At 42.6% G+C, this 20,418-nt stretch overlaps 1 protein-coding gene across 3 annotated transcripts in view; it reads left to right on the top strand.

The window, feature by feature from the left end:
* The first annotated feature begins 1,263 nt into the window (after window positions 1–1,263).
* The window catches only part of LOC121870197, a 115,587-nt gene continuing 96,432 nt past the window's right edge, over window positions 1,264–20,418 (top strand). For all 3 annotated transcript variants that reach the window (XM_042371957.1, XM_042371961.1, XM_042371962.1), the window contains exon 1: window positions 1,264–1,572. The gene's annotated coding sequence lies outside the window, so the exon portion shown is untranslated. The remainder of the gene's footprint in view (window positions 1,573–20,418) is intronic.

The raw sequence follows: 20,418 nt of genomic DNA on the forward strand, positions 1-20,418 counted from the left end.
CACTAATAACCCTGAAGTAATAATGACATCACCTTGACGTCGGCAGCGGTGATGATAATATATAGTTCTATACCTCACCTGACCATGATTTCTTATTGTGGGGCACTGTGGGTATTGTGGTGGGACATTGTGGGTACTGTGGTAGGGCATTGTGGGTAGACCTCTGTGGTGGAGCACTGTGGATAGAGAGGTGTGATGTTGCATGGGGTAGACTCAGGGTATTGACATTGTTTACATATCAGATTTACCTGAAATACAGGAATTTACTGCTGAGAGGGACGTGCTAATTAAATATGAGCAGTCTAATTAACCTGAGAGGGTTACAGGTGTGTTAGTTGGTGTATGGTGCAAGGGAAACTTCTCTGTCTGTGTTGGTGCTTCCTGTAAAACACACACACACACACACATACACACACACACACACACACACACACACACACACACACACACACACACACACACACACACACACACAGAGTTAATTTACAATGATTAAAAACGATGATTACGGTCCCCTGGTGTAATGTTTTAATATATATAAACGTTTACGGTTAAATGAGTTGATTGACTGAACCAAATTGTCGAGGTGTTTCCGTGAGGGCCGCCCACCTGATGGATTTTGGCGGGAGTGTTAATATGATTTGGACCTGATCGACGGTACACGGCAAAATACGACGGTAAACCATAAAATACAACGGTAAACCATAAAATACAACGGTAAACCACAAAATACGACGGTAAACCACAAAATACGACGGTAAACCACAAAATACGACGGTAAACCACAAAATACGACGGTAAACCACAAAATACGACGGTAAACCACAAAATACGACGGTAAACCACAAAATACGACGGTAAACCACAAAATACGACTGTAAACCATGAAATATGACCAAAATCAGCTGGGGTGTCTAATCTGTAAGTGATCAAAATAATGAAAGAAAATTTTGCCATCATTCATGTGTTTATCTAAATTACTGAGGCAGCGTGTGGGGTCCAGTATACGACCTGCCGTAACGATACTGGGGCTGATAACGGGGGGGGTGAGGGGAGAGAGAGGAACAAAGGTATGGTAGGAGTAGGATAAGAAAAATGAGAAGGAAGAAAGATAAGGAGAGAGGGAAGAAAGGGAGGAGGAGGAAGAAAGTTAATATACTAGTATACTTTTTATTATATTTTGATACTCTCTCTCTCTCTCACACCCTCATAACACCTGGGTCTTCTCTCCACAGGTATGCTGACGAAGAGGTGAATCCTTCACGGTTACCCCCTACAGGTAACCTTCCCCGGCAGGTTGTGTTACTGACAGGTTGTTGTGAAGAACATCTGTGGGATACTTATAACTTCCACGGAACAACAGTGTTACTTGTCACTCACGAAACTTTGGTGCTACTTGTTACACCCACGAACCATCAGTGTTACTTGCTGTCTTGACGGAGCATTAGTGTTACCCAGAACATCCAAGGAATATCAGTGACACGTATATAATTTACAGATCAGTGTTACGTACAATATCCACTGAACGTCAGTGTTACTTGCTGCCTCCACGGAACATCACTAAGGAGAAAGGTAAGGAACAGACCACCATTGTAAGACTTTGTTATCATAGTGAACGAAGTATTATCTTAGTGTGTTTATTGACAGTAATGTTATCTTGGGCCTCGAAACACTCACCATACTTAAGAGGTTAAGTAATAGTGCTTATAAGGTTAAGTCATTGTACTCAAAGGGTTAAGTCCTCGTACTCAAAGGGTTAAGTCCTAATACTCAAAGGGTTAAAATCTCTGGCAACATTGAACGAATCTTTAAGAAATTTGTATTATGTTCTTCCTCAGCCAACAAATCTCACCTGTCAAATATCATTACCTGAGGTCAGTGATGTAGTGATGGCAAAGGTCAGATTTACCCCCACGAGGAGACTAGTTTATTGAGCCCCCTCTTGTACCACATGCAAGGCGAAGCGCAAAAGCGTTTCCAGAGGCCAACAGGGAAGCATGCGGAGTTAACACTGAAACATAAACAGTTTTACATAACGGGGCCCAAAGACGCGTGAACTACAGAGGGGCCAACCCAGGTAGAGTTAGGGTGGTTAATCATCAGGTGAAATAAGCTGGGGTGGGTTAATCTTGAAGTGATCCCAACTAAGTATCGGTAGCCGTCATCATCATCATCATCAACAATACTGCCGAGAAATTCTTTGTGTTTCCAGCGTTTAATTTTTCTCCTGTAACTCAAAACTCAATGCTTAAAATGTCTTGATTTAATGCTATACTTCCCCTTCCCTCTCACCATTCCCATCCTCTCCCCTCACCCTTCCACATCTTTTCTCCCTTTCTCTCTTGCTCTTTCCTTTCCCTCCCCTCCATCCCTCCTTCTCCGTTCTCTTCCATTTCTCCCTCACTTCCCCATCCTCTCCCCTCCATCTCCCCCCACCCTTCCCCCTTTTCCCTCCCTTTCTCTCTACCCTCCACCTCCAACCTTTCCTGTTCCTTTCCTTCTCTCCATCCCCTCTCCCCCCCACCCACCCTCCTTTCCTTCTCTCCATCCCCTCTCCCCCCCACCCACCCTCCACACCCTGTCTCTCCCCCACCCACCCCTCCACACCCTTCTCTCCCCCACCCCCACCTCCACCCCTCCCCTCAACTCCACCCTTCCTCTCCCTCAACTCCACCCTTCCTCCCTCAACTCCACCCCTCTCCCCCCCCCACCCTCTCTCCCCCCTCAACTCCACCCTTCCTCCCCTCAACTCCACCCTCTCTCCCCTCAACTCCACCCTTCCTCTCCCCTCAACTCCACCCTCTCTCTCCCTCAACTCCACCCCTCCTCTCCCTCAACTCCACCTCCTCTCTCCCTCAACTCCACCCTTCCTCTCCCTCAACCACCCCCCTCTCCCTCACCTCCACCCTCACTCTCCCCTACCTCCCCCTCTCTCTCCCCCCACCTCCACCCCTCCCTCCCCACCCTTCCTCTCCCTCAACTCTCTCTCCTCTCCCTCCATCCCCCTTCCTCCACCCTCCCCCTCCTCCACCCTCTCTCCCTCCCTCCACCCCTTCCTCCCCCCTCCTCTCTCCCCTCTCCACCCTCTCCCTCACCTCTCCCACCCTCACCTCCACCCTCCCTCACCTCCACCCTTCCCTCTCTCCCTCCCACAGGAACACCAGATTTTGCTGTTATTCTGTCATACGTTATCGCCCTCACCATCCATTCAGATTATCCTGGGCAACAAGTTTTGCCTCAGCTTCCTGTGATGGGTCGGTCTCTCTCTCTCTCTCTCTCTCTCTCTCTCTCTCTCTCTCTCTCTCTCTCTCTCTCTATAATCTCGCACTTCCTCTCACACAATTTTTTTTTATTCACTCGCTTCCAAACAAATGATTTATTGTCTGTTTAATCTTGTGACTTGCATGTTGTTCCTTGTTCTGTTTCATGTTCCTTATGTTGCTGTTCCATCTCGTGTTTTGTATGTTCTTTGTTCTGTTGAGATTAGATTAACCTAACCTAGCCTAACCTAACCTAACCTAACCTAACCTAGCCTAACCTAACCTAACCTAAATCGAGTCAGTTTTTATCAGGATAGGTTACATTAGTTTAGATAAGGTCAGGTTTGGTTAGATTAGATTAGGTTAGGTTAGGTTAGATTAGGTTAGGTTAGGTTAGGTTAGGTTAGGTTAGGTTAGGTTAGGTTAGGTTGGGTTAGGTTAGGTTGGGTTAGGTTAAGTAAAATTAGGTTAGTTTAGTTTATGAGCAGGTAATAAATTGGTGTGGACAGGTAAGGTCAGTCAGGTAAGCCTCAACACCTTTATACAGCCTATCAGTCTACCTGTGTTAAGACTCCGTGTGTTCGCCTCATCACTCACCACAACACGTCGGGAACATAACTGAAACTATTACTCTTGGAATTACGTTATTAAATCCTCACTTACCTCTTACCTGAAAGTCTTACCTCTTACCTGAAAGTCTTACCTCTCACCTGAAAGTCTTACCTCTCACCTAAAAGTCTTACCTCTCACCTGAGTCTTACCTCTCACCTGAAAGTCTTACCTCCCACCTCTTACCTCTCACCTGTAAGTCTTACCTCTCACCTGAAAGTCTTACCTCTCACCTAAAAGTCTTACCTCTCACCTGAGTCTTACCTCTCACCTGAAAGTCTTACCTCCCACCTCTTACCTCTCACCTGTAAGTCTTACCTCTCACCTGAAAGTCTTACCTCTCACCTCTTGCCTCTCACCTGAAAGTCTTACCTCTCACCTGAAAGTCTTACCTCTCCTCACCTGAAAGTCTTACCTCTCACCTGAAAGTTTTACCTCTCACCTGAAAGTCTTACCTCTCACCTGAAAGTCTTACCTCCCACCTGAAAGTCTTACCTCTCACCAGAAAGTCTTACCTCTCACCTGAAAGTTTTACTTCTCACCTGAAAGTCTTACCTCTCACCTGAAAGTCTTACCTCTCACCTGAAAGTCTTACCTCTCACCTGAAAGTCTTACCTCTCACCTGAAAGTCTTACCTCTCACCTGAAAGTCTTACCTCTCACCTTAAAGTCTTACCTCTCACCTGTAAGTCTTCCCTAACACCTGAAAGTCTTACCTCTCACCTGAAAGTCTTACCTCTCACCTGAAAGTCTTACCTCTCACCTGAAAGTCTTACCTCTCACCTGAAAGTCTTACCTCACCTAAAGTCTTACCTCCCACCTGAAAGTCTTACCACCTGAAAGTCTTACCTCTCACCTGAAAGTCTTACCTCTCACCTGAAAGTCTTACCTCTCACCTGAAAGTCTTACCTCTCACCTGAAAGTCTTACTTCTCACCTGAAAGTCTTACCTCTCACCTGAAAGTCTTACCTCTCACCTGAAAGTCTTACCTCTCACCTGAAAGTCTTACCTCTCACCTGAAAGTCTTACCTCTCACCTGAAAGTCTTACCTCTCACCTGAAAGTCTTACCTCACCTCCCTCACCTAAAGTCTTACTTACTCTCACCTGAAAGTCTTACCTCTCACCTGAAAGTCTTACCTCTCACCTGAAAGTCTTACCTCTCACCTAAAGTCTACCTCTCACCTGAAAGTCTTACCTCTCACCTGAAAGTCTTACTCTCACCTGAAAGTCTTACCTCTCAACTGAAAATCTTACCTTCTCTCACCTGAAAGTCTTACCTCTCACCTGAAAGTCTTACCTCCCACCTGAAAGTCTTACCTCCCACCTGAAAGTTTTACCTCTCACCTATAAGTCTTACCTCTCACCTGTAAGATCGGAAGACTTTGTAAGCAATCTTCCCTGAACCAGATGAGAGGATGTGTCTAACTGATTCCTTAATTTATGAAAGCTTCCTATGTTGATTTTTAAGTTAAGGCGAGAGACTGTATATTACTAACTCACTTAATTTAAGACATAAAAATAAATTCTCAAAGTTGATCCAAAAATTCAAGATGTGGTAATGTTTCTGAATCACATAAATTTAAGTTACATTATGTATTTAAATTTTTTTTTAATTTCTTCAAGATCACACACACACACACACACACACACACACACACACACACACACACACACACACACACACACCCTAATCTATCATCACTAGAAATATATATAAAGTGTTTTTTGTTTTGCTTTACCTGTACTCTCACGTCCAGCCCTTGATGAGACCACTTCATCACCCAACACCTGTTCCGTACCCATGTTCACACACCTATACTAAATCTCCAACCTTGCACTTGTCTACATCTCTCTCTCTCTCTCTCTCTCTCTCTCTCTCTCTCTCTCTCTCTCTCTCTCTCGTGTTTACCTGTCCATTGACTACCCAGGTGATAAATCCCTCCCAAGTGTTGTGAGGAAATACTGAACATTTATAGACTCAGAGGAAATGAAATACTCTGGTCACATGAGTGGGGTAGGAGGAGTGGGGGTAGGAGATATGAGTGGGGTAGGAGATATGAGTGGGGTAGGAGATAGTGGGGTAGGAGATATGGGGTAGGAGATGAGGAAGGAGTAGGGAGGGTAGGAGATATGAGTGAGGTAGGAGATATGAGTGGGGTAGGAGATATAGTGAGGTAGGAGATATGAGTGAGGTAGGAGATGAGGTGGGGTAAGAGATATGAGTGGGGTAGGAGATAATGAGTGGGGTAGGAGATATGAGTGGGTAGGAGATATAGTAGGAGGAGGGGTAGGAGATATGAGTGGGGTAGGAGATATGAGTGGGGTAGGAGATGAGTGGGGTAGGGTAGGTGGGAGATAGGGGAGTGGTAGGTGAGATATGAGTGGGGTAGGAGATGAGTGGGTAGGGAGCATGTGGGTGGAGATATGAGTGGGGTAGGAGATGTGAGGTAGGAGAGTGAGGTGGTGGTGGAGATAAGGATAGGGGAGATGGGGTAGGAGATGAGTGGGGTAGGAGATAGTCAGGTAGGAGATATGAGTGAGGTAGGAGATATGAGTGGGGTAGGAGATATGAGTGGGTAGGAGACATGAGGGAGTGTAGCAGGAGATATGAGTGAGGTAGGAGATATGAGGGGTAGGAGATATGAGTGGGAGATGAGGGTAGGAGGCCAGGGAGGAAGGTATACATTGAGATGGATGAGTGGAATTAAATGTTCCCGGAGAATTATTATACTAAACCTTGAGGGAATTATTTTTTATGACTAACCTAACCTAACGTAATCTAACCTAACCTAACCTAACCTAACCCGAAATTCTTTGTAGTGGAGGGCTGTGGTCTCCAACCCTCAGAGCATGGTATTTGGATTGGTTGATTCATGACCTCTGCAAGAACATGACCTCCATCCTTGACCTTTGCAACATGACCCCCATCCTTGACCTTTGCAACATGACCCCCATCCTTGACCTTTGCAACATGACCCCCATCCTTGACCTTGCAACATGACCCCCATCCTTGGACCTTGCAACATGACCCCATCCTTGACCTTGCAACATGACCCCCATCCTGACCTTGACCCCATCCTGACCTTGCAACATGACCCCATCCTTGACCTTTGCAACATGACCCCCATCCTTGACCTTGCAACATGACCCCCATCCTTGACCTTTGCAACATGACCCCCATCCTTGACCTTTGCAACATGACCTCCATCCTTGACCTTTGCAACATGACCCCCATCCTTGACCTTTGCAACATGACCCCCATCCTTGACCTTTGCAACATGACCGCCATCCTTGACCTCTGCAACAATATAAACAACAACAGCAGCAGAAGTACAGTATGTATACACCAGTTTCCACTTGTTTACGATAATTATCAAAAGGTTTTGTTATGTGAGTCTCGTTGGTGGAGTTTGACTGAAATGTAAATACATAAATTGCAAATTAAAAAAATAACAACAAAAACTTTGCAACTATTCATGAAATACGAAAATGAACAAGTTACATGATTATGCCATTTGTTGCAATGCCATTTGTTGCAATTCATTTATTTATTTTAGGGGACGAATTTCTTTTTGTGTTTTTTTTTAAGGTAACTGTGAGTAATGAATGTTTATGTTGTTGTAATACTGAGTGACCTTGACCGGGTGAATTTGACCTTTGACCCCGACCTTTGACCAGCTATTAATTGTATGGTTTGTATATTTAAGGAAGTGAGGGAGGCAGGAGGTCAGTGATGTTACCAGATAGTAATTTTGAGTCTGTGTGGCTTATAAGTGACATGTACTGTACCTCGATATGACGCACTACAATCTCCCGCATATTCCTTTATATTGAGGTCTCACTGTAAATCCCAATCATGTCACTTAAACAACAAAACAACTTAAGTGCACTTGCATAGAGCTAGCATATATAGTACTCATAATAAATCCCACTCATGAAACTTCAACAATAGTACAACTTAAGTGCACATAGACGTAGGCAATTAATCCTACCTTAAGGAGAGGAATTATTTAGCATTAACGTTGAAGACAGAGGGAACTGGGAGGTGAAGGAGGGGATGGAGGGAGAGTGAGAGGAGAGAGGAGGGAGAAGGAGGAGAAGGGGAGAGAGAGGTGAGGAAGGGGAGAGGGGGAAAAAGAGGTAAAGGACGAGAGGTAGAGACAGAAATGAGGGAAGAGGGGAGGGAAGGGGGAGAGAGAGGTAGGGAGGAGGGAGGCAGAGAGATAAGCCAGAGGAGGGAGAGGGTGAGGGGGGAGGGAGAGAGGTAGAGGCAGCCTCCTATGTTCCACACGTCAGTTGTTGGGGCAAATGGTGGTCATAAATCTTCTTAATATCAGTGTTTTCCTCCAGCCACGATACTCGAAATTAATTCGAAACCAGCTCACGATTTATAAGCTATTTGTGTGTGGGGCGCCCGTAAAACAGTAGTGGGGGGGGGGGTGCATACTGTTGTTGAGGTGAGGGGTGGTGAGGGTGTGGGGTGGCAGGAGGGAGGTAGGATGGGTGGTGAGGGGTGGGTGGGTGAGAGGTGAGGTGAGGGTGGTGAGGGGTGCCAGTCAGGCTCACGCCCAGCCCTTACCATAACACATCTCCTCCGCCCTCCGCCTCCTCTCCTCCTCCTCCTCCTCCTCCTCCTCCTCCTCCTCCTCCTCCTCCTCCTCCTCTTTAACCTTCTTCTTCTCCCCACTGCCTAGCTATCCCCCACAGCCACTTACCTCTCTTCACCACCCTCCCCCCCACCATCACCACCTTCCTCCACCACCTTCCTCACCACCTACCCCTCACCCCATCCTTCCCACAAGAATCTCTCACCTGCTTTGGGAGGGGGAGGGGGAGGGGGGGAGAGGGGAGGAGGGGGATTGGACGGGACGGGACGAGAACCGAGTCAAGTATTTTTTTTTTCCACATGAATCTGGGATGAAGAAGATTAACCCCTCACAAGAAAAGAATAATAGAACAAAGAAAATAATACAAAAAAAGAATAAAAATATAATGAAAGAAATATAAGAGAGATAAAGAGAGAGAGAAAAAAATTGACTTAACACCGAGAGACATGCAGAAAAATGTAGAGAGTGAAGAGTAAAGCCATGTTGTATACGTTGGAGAAAAAAAGGTGAAAGGGAGAGAGAGAGAGAGAGAGAGAGAGAGATGTGTAGACAGACATAGCAACGAACAGAAAGACAGAGAGAGGTAAATTGACAGAGACAGAATGGAGAGAGAGAGAAAACAGGGCGAGACAGACAGACAGACAGACAGACAATACGGTTCATCTGGCCGAGTATTGATAGAGGTTGAGGTTGGTATTGGGGGAAAAAAATAAATAAAACTTTTACGATTATAAAAAAAGAAGAAAAACATCACAAAATAACAAACAGAAACAAAATGAATAGAAAAAGTTCAAATAAAAACAAAGTATTTTGGTATATCCCCTTCTAACCCCCCTCCCTTCTCTCTCCCCCTTCTTCCCCCTGTTCCCCCCTCCCTTTCTTCCCCTTCCCTCCCTTCTCTTCCCTCTTCCTCCTTCTCTTCCCTCTTCCCATATGTCCCTCTGTGTCTCTCCTCCTTCTATCCACTCCCCACCTTCCCTCCTCCCTCCTCTTCCTCCCTCTTCACATTTGAACCCAACCTAACCCAACTATCTACTGAGGTGTGTGTGTGTGTGTGTGTGTGTGTGTGTGTGTGTGTGTGTGTGTGTGTGTGTGTGTGTGTGTGTGTGTGTGTGTGTGTGTGTGTGTGTTTAGTTAGGTGTAAAAGTCCTGTTTAAGCTGGTGAAGGTAAGTTCGTAAATCATGCATAAATGAAGACGAGTTGGCCCTTGAAGTCATATGTTACTGAGGCGGAGATGCGTTAACTTGTCGCTCTTATGCCCTGGGGGAGGGAAGGGAGAGAGGGAGAAGAGGAGGGAGAGAGGGAAAATGAGGCAGGGAAGGAGGAAAAACCAGGGAGAGAGAGAGAGAGAAGGGAGGGATGGAGAATGAGATATGGAGGGAATAAGCGTCAGAGAGGAAAGAAGGGAGAGAGGGAGGCAGGGTGAGCAAGGGGGAGGCAGTGCGAGCAAGGGAGGGAGCTTAGGTGAGGTGAGGTTAGGTTAGGTTAGGCTAGGTGAGGTTAGGTTAGGTTAGCTTGGGTTAGGTTAGGTTAGGCTAGGTTAGGCTAGGTGAGGTTAGGTTATGTTAGCTTGGGTTAGGTTAGGTTAGGCTAGGTGAGGTTAGGTTATATTAAGTCAGTTCAGGTGAGGTAAGATAATATAACCAGTTGGGGGGTTACTCTTCAGGTGATCTACTACACGGGTTTTTTTTCTGAGAATCCGGGTCTTGGCCTCAGCGTTCGTGATGGCCGGCTGTCATGTAAACATTGTTGTTCCGTCTGTAAGGTCCACGCCCTGGTCTTATTGTGACCTATATAAGACTCTGGGACATTATTGAGATATTATAAGACTCTGGGCTTAAAGACTCACCCACCAATCACGTAATTGCTAGGGGTAGGGAGAGGGAGGGTTTAAAGACTCACTCGTGAATCACATAAGACGGTCTTCGTGTTGCGTCCATCTCACGTGTATAATAATAATAATAATAATAATAATAATAATAATAATAATAATAATAATAATAACAACAATAATTATTCATAACTAAAGTAAACTTTGTAAAAAAAAAAAAAGAATCAGAGTTCATTACACCGAGACAACGACTCCTTGTTATAGCTTACGTAAGGGGCTCAGGTGGGTTGACTCAGATGGGAGGTGAGATTCAGGGGTTCAGAGGGGAGGGTTCAAGGGGGATTCGGTGGTTCAGAGGTGGTTTAAGCGGGTGCAGGATGGTTCGGAGGATTTATGGTTTCAGATGGGGTTCGAGTTCGGAGGTGTGTTTAGAAGAATTTAGGGGTTCAGTGGGATTCGGGGGGGATTCGGTAGTGGGTGAATTATTTGACCACTTGCTGTTGTCTGTGTATTGGGTCAACGGCTGGCGTGTTAGGGGAGGGAGGGAGGAGGGATGCGGAGAAAGGAGGGTAGGAGGAAGGGAGGGATGGCTTGTTAGGGAGGTAGGAAGGACTGAATGGAGGGGCTGGAGGGACGGAGGAAGGGTAAGGGGGCTGAAGGGATGGAGGGAGGGAGGGTAAGGGAGGAAGGGAGGGTAGGGGGGCCTAGAGGTAGGGAGGGTAAGAAGGCTGAATACAAAATAAAGAAAACTGTACCAGGTTATGAAGCACCGTTCACTAGGTCTTCCTTCAGGTACCTTTACTTAGGTTAGGTTAGGTGCTTCAAGAGGTGGGTTAGTTGGGTTAGGTGCTTCAAGAGGTGGGTTAGGTTGGGTTAGGTGTCAAGAGGTGGGTTAGGTTAGGTTAGGTGCTTTAAGAGGTGGGTTAGGTTAGGTTAGGTGCTTCAAGAGGTGGGTTAGGTTAGGTTAGGTGCTTCAAGAGGTGGGTTAGGTTAGGTTAGGTGCTTCAAGAGGTGGGTTAGGTTAGGTTAGGTGCTTCAAGAGGTGGGTTAGGAGCTTCAAGAGGTGGGTTAGGAGCTTCAAGAAGTGGGTTAGGAGTGGGTAGGGAAAGATAAAAGGGGTTTTGTGTTATACTTTAGAGAGACCAATGAATGAGTTTGTTTTTGTGTCTGGATGTTTGTCATTAATTATGTTTTAACACCAGTTGTCGGCGAGGTGTACGGGTTAGGTACCACTGTGTACGTATTAGTGCCACAGTGTACGTATTAGTGCCACAGTGTACGTATTAGTCCCACTGTACGTATTAGGTGCCACTGTCTGCATGTATTAGTGCCACCGTCTGTACGGGTTAGTACCGCTGTGGGAGGAAGGGATTTCTAGGTTGGTGCATTTTTACGACAGGATCACTGCAATGGAATTGTTATGGTTAGGACGAGTGTGTGAGTGGCGTTTTTTTTAGGGTGGAATAAATGGAATAGCGGCATTTTTAAGCTCAGCTGCAGCAGATACTGTACACACACACACACACACACACACACACACACACACACACACACACACACACACACACACACACACACACACACACACACACACACACACACACACACACACACAACGAGAACTTCAAAGTCCGAGTACTCAAAGGGTTTAGGTAACTCAAATAGTTATAGTCATTGTACTCAAGGGGTTTAGATCATCGTAATCAAGTGATGAGGTCATCGTACTCAACTAAATCATCGTACTCATGGTTTTAAAGTGTAGCGACCGACTCGAAACACATAGTAGACAAGCTTGGCAGTGTACCGAGTCACCATCTGACGAGGACTCTGCAAAACTACAGGAAGATCTAAACAAATTTTTCGAATGGTCTGAAAAATGGCAGATGAAATTCAATGTGGACAAATGTAAAGTACTCAGTATAGGAGATGTAAACAGGGAAACCAGATACCAGATGAACAACGATGCCATTGAGAAATCCGACTGCAAGAGAGATTTAGGAGTAATGATAAGTAGGAATCTTAAGCCAAGTAAACAATGTGTTTTTGCTCGTAACAAGGCTAATAAAGTACTTGGGTTCATACAAAGGAGTGTTAGTTACAAGACTAGCAAGGTCATCTTAAGATTATATCTTGCGCTTGTGAGACCTCACCTGGATTATGCAGTTCAGTTCTGGTCACCGTATCACAGAATGGATATAGAATCCATGGAAAGAATCCAGAGGAGAATGACAAGACTAATCCCGGGCATTAGGAACCTTGAGTACAGAGACAGGTTAAAGCATCTTAATTTGCACTCCTTCGAGAGACGTAGAGCGAGGGGCGACATGATAGAGGTGTATAAATGGAAGTCAGGGCTAAACAAAGGGGACATTACAAAGGTACTCAAACTATCCAACCAGGAGCGAACTCGTAACAATGGTTTTAAATTAGACACATTTAGATTTAGGGGTGAAATAGGTAAACACTGGCTTGGAAACAGAGTAGTGGATGAATGGAACAAGTTACCAAATATCATCATTAACTCGAATACGCTGGATAGCTTCAAACATAGGTTGGATGCTTATATGAGCAATAGGAGATGGGTGTAAATGGGACTGCCCAGTATGGGCCAATAGGCCCGCTGCAGTTTCCTCCATTCTTATGTTCTTATGTTCTTATAATGGTGAATCACGCCTTCTTCTGACGCTCCCCTCCCCCCCTCCCTGCAGTTAGATAATCATTAATGGACAAGTGTGGTAGTGTGGAAGAAAGTGTGGTAGTGTGAAGGAAAGTGTGGTAGTGTGAAGGAAAGGTGGGAGAGTTATGGCCGGGGAGGAGACGGAAACACCAAACTGTGTCAATGAAGGAGGTGGTGGGTGCCTCTAAGGGGGGTGAGGGATTATCTCACAGCATCTACGGTAGAGAATGTTTACCCGATCCGACTTACAGTACAGTCTGGTGAGAGAGAGAGAGAGATTAGGGCTCTGTCAAGGCAAGGTTCTGTCTGGGGTTCTGTCAAGGCAAGGTTCTGTCAAGGTAAGGTTCTGTCAAGTCAAGGTTCTGTCTTGGATGGTTATGAGCTAAATGGGTAAAGGCTGTGTACCATCACCACCACAATGATCAACTAATACGTTAAGTAAACATCTGAAAATATTGACTCGTGAAATAAATAATTGATTAGGTAACGGAAACACAAGCTATGACTACACTGCTTTGATGTAACACCTACACATTAATTCATCCTCTATCACACACACACACACACACGCACACACACACACACACACACACACACACACACACACACACACACACACACACACACACACACACACACACACACACACACACACACACACATATACACAAACACGTTATGCAAAAATTTTAATCACACCTGAGTGAAAACCTATCATGTGGAACAGGTAAATCTGAGAATACTGATAATGTTGGTTCATCAAATACCTGTACGTATATATAGTGCGTGTTACCTCACTATTACTGTCACGCCTTACACTACATCACACTACACTATAACTCATCACACACATCACTGCACTACATCACACTTCGCACTCCACCGTCCTGGATTCTGGGCCACAGCCGCCAACACACACACACACACACACACACTTTAGGATTCCGTCTCGTGGTGCAATAACAGGAGTCAGATTTTTCATCGTTCCGTTTTCAATATTTCCACCTTGCACCATGAAGATTTCTCTCTCAAACCTCCACCTTCTGACGTGTAGAGAGAGAGAGAGAGAGAGAGAGAGATAAACCTTCCAGCTGGCCCACTACACACACACACACACACACACACACACACTAGGGACAGTCCAGTATTAAGTCAAGTAGACACGTGGGACACTATTCAATGCGGCTTCCATAACAAGGAGTCTTTTGTTTACGCCCGTGAGGGACCCCACCACGCGCGGTATCCTGCCATTCACGATGTTCATGGCCACTGTACCGCGGGTGTTAAGACGGTGGTGTACAGTGAGAGCTCTAGTTAACGGGCTGTCTGAGGGAGAGAGAGAGAGAGAGAGAGGAAGGACATAAAGAGAAGAGACAGAGAGAATAAGAGAGTGAGAGAGACAGTGTAGAAGTGTCTTGATGATGAATGCATTGAAACTCCCGTAAAAAAAATGATGTAAATAAAATAAAACTATCAGTATATTTGTTATAGAATAAATATTTTTTCCCTTCGACCAAAATATTTTTTTTTACAACACACTTTTATATCTGTTTGTTTTGTTTTGTTTTTCTTGTAGAACATTTTTACGTGCGGTACCTGCTGGTGGGTGAGGGTGAGTGGTGAGGGTGAGGGTGAGTGGTGAGGGTGAGTGGTGAGGCCAGAACAGTATGGCCAACACACACACACACACATTTGGGGGTGAGAATTACACTTATTACCAAGGAATTTATCGCCTAACTAATATTTTGTCAGAGAGGCGCCACTTCCACCCCATTTACTGGTGGATGGAGTGTTGTTCACAGTAAGAGAGAGTGGGGGGAGAGAGAGAGAGGGGGGGGGAGAGGGATAATGAGAGGGAGAGAAAGAGAGAGAGGGGGAAAAGGGTGGGTGGAAGAAACAGAGGGAAGTAGGGAGTGTATTAAGTCTCTCTCTCTCTCTCTCTCTCTCTCTCTCTCTCTCTCCCTCTCTCTCTCTCCAGGTAATAAATGTAATTAATAATATTTCCCAGACACACACACACACACATTCAGTATTGACCTTTGTATTCAACTTGTCTGGGTTGAAGCTCGAATTTTTAATTAGTAAATTGTTGTAGTTGTAGACAATTGTTGTAGTTGTAGACAATTGTTGTAGTTTTAGACAATTGTTGTAGTTGTAGAAAATTGTAGTTATTGGGATTTATTGTAGTTGTAAACCTGTTGTAGTTATAGAGAGTTGTAGTTGAAGAGAGTTGTTGTAGTAATAGACAATTGTTGTAGTTGTAGATAGTTGTTCTAGTTGTAGACAGTTGTTGTAGTAATAGATAATTGTTGTAGTTGTAGGTAATTGTAGTTATTGACATTTATTGACGTTGACAAATGTTGTACTTGCAGAAACCTGTTATAGTTGTAGACCTGTTGTAGTTGTTGACAGTTGTTGTAGTAATAGATAATTGTTGTAGTTGTTGACAGTTGTTGTAGTAATAGATAATTGTTGTAGTAATAGACAATTGTTGTAGTTGTTGACAGTTGTTGTAGTAATAGATAATTGTTGTAGTTGTAGAGAGTTGTTGTAGTAATAGACAATTGTTGTAGTTGTAGAGAGTTGTTGTAGTAATAGATAATTGTTGTAGTTGTTGACAGTTGTTGTAGTAATAGACAATTGTTGTAGTTGAAGAGAGTTGTTGTAGTTGAAGAGAGTTGTTGTAGTTGAAGAGAGTTGTTGTAGTTGAAGAGAGTTGTTGTAGTTGAAGAGAGTTGTTGTAGTAATAGATAATTGTTGTAGTTGTTGACAGTTGTTGTAGTAATAGACAGTTGTTGTAGTAATAGACAATTGTTGTAGTTGTAGAGAGTTGTTGTAGTAATAGATAATTGTTGTAGAATAGACAATTGTTGTAGTTGTTGACAGTTGTTGCAGTAATAGACAGTTGTTGTAGTAACAGACAGTTGTTGCAGTAACAGACAATTGCTGTAGTTGAAGAGAGTTGTTGTAGTAATAGACAATTGTTGTAGTTGCTGACAGTTGTTGTAGTAATAGACAGTTGTTGTAGAATAGACAATTGTTGTAGTTGAAGAGAGTTGTTGTAGTAATAGACAGTTGTAGAAGTGAAGAGAGTTGAGTAATAGATAATTGTTGTGTTATTGACAGTTGTTGCAGTAAAGACAATTGTTGTAGTTGAAGAGAGTTGTTGTAGTTGAAGAGAGTTGTTGTAGTAATAGACAGTTGTTGTAGGAAGAGAGTTGTTGTAGTAATAGATAATTGTTGTAGTTGAAGAGAGTTGTTGTAGTTGGAAGAGAGTTGTTGTAGTAACAGACAGTTGTTGTAGTTGGAAGAGAGTTGTTGTAGTAATAGATAATTGTTGTAGTCGCGACAGTTGTTTAGAATAGACAGTTGCTGTAGTAATAGACAATTGTTGTGAAGAGAGTTGTTGTAGTATAGATAATTGTTGTAGTTGAAGAGTTAAGTAGTAATAGATAATTGTTGTAGTCGTGACAGTTGTTGTAGTAATAGACAGTTGTTGTAGTAATAGACAATTGTTGTAGCTGAAGAGAGTTGTTGTAGTAATAGATAATTGTTGTAGTTGAAGAGAGTTGTTGTAGTAATAGATAATTGTTGTAGTGAAGAGAGTTGTTGCAGTAATAGACAGTTGTTGTGTATAGACAGTTGTTGTAGTAATAGATAATTGTTGTAGTCGTTGACAGTTGTTGTAGTAATAGACAGTTGTTGTAGAAGCAAGAGAGTTGTTGTAGTAATAGATAATTGTTGTAGTCGTTACAGTTGTTGTAGTATAGACAGTTGTTGTAGTAACAGACAGTTGTTGTAGCTTGAAGAGAGTTGTTGTAGTAATAGATAATTGTTGTAGTTGAAGAGAGTTGTTGTAGTAATAGATAATTGTTGTAGTTGAAGAGAGTTGTTGTAGTTGAAGAGAGTTGTTGTAGTAATAGACAGTTGTTGTAGTTGAAGAGAGTTGTTGTATTAATAGATAATTGTTGTAGTCGTTGACAGTTGTTGTAGTACAGACAGTTGTTGTAGCTGAAGAGAGTTGTTGTAGTAATAGATAATTGTTGTAGTCGTTGACAGTTGTTGTAGTAATAGATAATTGTTGTAGTAATAGACAATTGTTGTAGTTGTTGACAGTTGTTGTAGTAATAGATAATTGTTGTAGTAATAGACATTGTTGTAGTTGTTGACAGTTGTTGTAGTAATAGACAATTGTTGTAGTTAAGGACAGTTGTTGTAGTAACAGACAATTGTTGTAGTTGTTGACAGTTGTTGTAGTAATAGAAAATTGTTGTAGTTGAAGAGAGTTGTTGTAGTGGAAGAGAGTTGTTGTAGTAATAGACAAATTGTTGTAGTTGCTGACAGTTGTTGTAGTAATAGACAATTGTTGTAGTTGTTGACAGTTGTTGTAGTAATAGACAGTTGTTGCAGTAATAGACAATTGTTGTAGTTGCTGACAGTTGTTGTAGTAATAGATAATTGTTGTAGAACAGACAATTGTTGTAGTTGTGACAGTTGTTGCAGTAATAGACAATTGTTGTAGTTGTTGACAGTTGTTGTAGTAATAGACATTGTTGTAGTTGTTGACAGTTGTTGCAGTAATAGATAATTGTTGTAGTTGTTGACAGTTGTTGTAATAGACAGTTGTTGTAGTAATAGACAATTGTTGTAGTTGTTGACAGTTGTTGTAGTAATAGATAATTGTTGTAGTAATAGACAATTGTTGGAGTTGTTGACAGTTGTTGTAGTAATAGATAATTGTTGCAGTAATAGACAATTGTTGTAGTTGTTGACAGTTGTTGTAGTACAGACAGTTGTTGTGTAATAGACAGTTGTTGTAGTTAGAAGGAGTTGTTGTAGTAATAGACAATTGCTTTAGTAGTTGTTGACAGTTGTTGTAGTAATAGACAGCTGTTGTAGTAATAGACAATTGCTGTAGTTGAAGAGAGTTGTTGTAGTATAGACAATTGTTGTAGTTGTTGACAGTTGTTGTAGTAATAGACAGTTGTTGTAGTAATAGACAATTGTTGTAGTTGAAGAGAGTTGTTGTAGTAATAGACCGTATTTTGTAGTTGAAGAGAGTTGTTGTAGTAATAGATAATTGTTGTAGTTGTTGACAGTTGTTGTAGTAATAGACAATTGTTGTAGTTGAAGAGTTGTGTTGAAGAGAGTTGTTGCAGTAATAGACAGTTGTTGTAGTTGAAGAGAGTTGTTGTAGTAATAGATAATTGTTGAAGGAAGAGAGTTGTTGTAGTTGAAGAGAGTTGTTGTAGAACAGACAGTTGTTGTAGTTGAAGAGAGTTGTTGTAGTAATAGATAATTGTTGTAGTCGTTGACAGTTGTTGTGTAATAGACAGTTGTTGTAGTAATAGACAATTGTTGTAGTTGAAGAGAGTTGTTGTAGTAATAGATAATTGTTGTATTGCTGACAGTTGTTGTAGTAATAGACAGTTGTTGTAGTAATAGACAATTGTTGTAGTTGAAGAGTTGTTGTAGTAATAGATAATTGTTGTAGGAAGAGAGTTGTTGCAGTAATAGATAATTGTTGTAGTCGTTGACAGTTGTTGTAGTAATAGACAGTTGTTGTAGTAATAGACAATTGTTGTAGTTGAAGAGAGTTGTTGTAGTAATAGATAATTGTTGTAGTTGAAGAGAGTTGTTGTAGTAGACAGTTGTTGTAGTAACAGACAGTTGTTGTAGTAATAGATAATTGTTGTAGTCGTTGACAGTTGTTGTAGTAATAGACAGTTGTTGTAGTTGAAGAGAGTTGTTGTAGTAATAGATAATTGTTGTAGTCGTTGACAGTTGTTGTAGTAATAGACAGTTGTTGTAGTTGAAGAGAGTTGTTGTAGAATAGATAATTGTTGTAGTCATGACAGTTGTTGTAGTAATAGACAGTTGTTGTAGTAATAGACAATTGTTGTAGTTGAAGAGAGTTGTTGTAGATGAAGAGAGTTGTTGAAGTTGGAAGAGAGTTGTTGTAGTAATAGATAATTGTTGTAGCTGTTGACAGTTGTTGTAGTAATAGACAATTGTTGTAGTTGAAGAGAGTTGCTAGTAGGAAGAGAGTTGTGTAGTAATAGACAGTTGTTGTAGTTGTTGACAGTTGTTGTAGTAATAGACAGCTGTTGTAGTTGAAGAGAGTTGTTGTAGTAATAGATACTGTTGTAGTTGTAGACATATCAAACATTACCCAAAACGTATCATTTGAGTCGTATTTAGCAACACATATAAAGGATATTAAATCATAACATCAATAAGTCGTAAAGACAATGAAACTTACTTCATTATTTTCCTCTTAATTAAAAAAAAATCTGATTTAATATTTATTTTAGTGATTAACAAAACATTCTTCTTCTCTTATCTGTTATCCTGTGTTAATATGTAATGTTAATCGTGTGTTTATTTATTTATTGTTATTTTGGTAATTAACTGTTTATGTGTGTTTATGGGGGGAGAATTGATGTCTGTCTGTCTGTCTGTCTGTCTGTCTGTCTGTCTGTCTGTCTGTCTGTTTGTTTTTTTGTCTTTGTCTGTCTCTTTCATCTAATGTTTCTTGAGGGCCATATGAGGGAATTCTCTCTCTCTCTCTCTCTCTCTCATTATCTCTACATTGTGTGAAATTATAAACAGGACGGAGGGGGGGCGGGGGGGTAGGGAATAATTATTAACCAACCCATAATAATAACAATAGTTTAGATCCCTCTCCCTCTGCCTCCCTCTGCCCCCACCAGAAGCCATCATCACTTAACGGCGGCAATACCCAACAACCTCACACGTAAAGGCCAATCGAGGGAAAAAACACGAAATAAAAACACATATAAAAACACTATTATTTAACAAAAGACCATCAAAGGTTTTTCTTAAAGGAAATACATACACAAAAAAATCGACAAAATTCAGGTATTTGATAAATTTCTTTTATTTGTTATTTTTATTTTGTGTTTGTTTGTGATTTTTACATATCTTAACAGGTATACAGAGGGAGGATGGGAGGGAGAGGGAGGTGAGAGGGAGGGTGAGAGGGTGGAGGAGGGGAGAGGGAGGTGGGAGAGGGTGGGTGAGGGAGGGGAGGAGAGGAGGGTGAGGGAGGGTGGGAGGAGGGGAGAGTGGAGGTGAGAGGGTGAGAGGGAGGGAGGGAGGTGAGAGGAGGGGTGAGAGGGGTGGAGGAGGAGAGTGGGAGGGTGAAAGGTGGAAGAGGTAGGGAAAGAGGGAGGAGGAAGGAACAATGAGGCCATGACGGAATATACGTAAATTAGTAACTAAACTGACAGGAGAACAAAGCCAACAGGTGTGTGTGTGTGTGTGTGTGTGTGTGTGTGTGTGTGTGTGTGTGTGTGAGTCATGTTCTCACTAGATTCCTTTTCCTTTGATATAATATAGAACCACGACATAACTATTTACTCTCACCTCTCAGCACTTACCTCACTACCTCACCACTTACCTACCTACCA

This window comes from Homarus americanus, unplaced genomic scaffold (genome assembly GCF_018991925.1).
Source record: "Homarus americanus isolate GMGI-L3 unplaced genomic scaffold, GMGI_Hamer_2.0 scaffold12264, whole genome shotgun sequence".
Lineage (NCBI taxonomy): Eukaryota > Metazoa > Arthropoda > Malacostraca > Decapoda > Nephropidae > Homarus > Homarus americanus.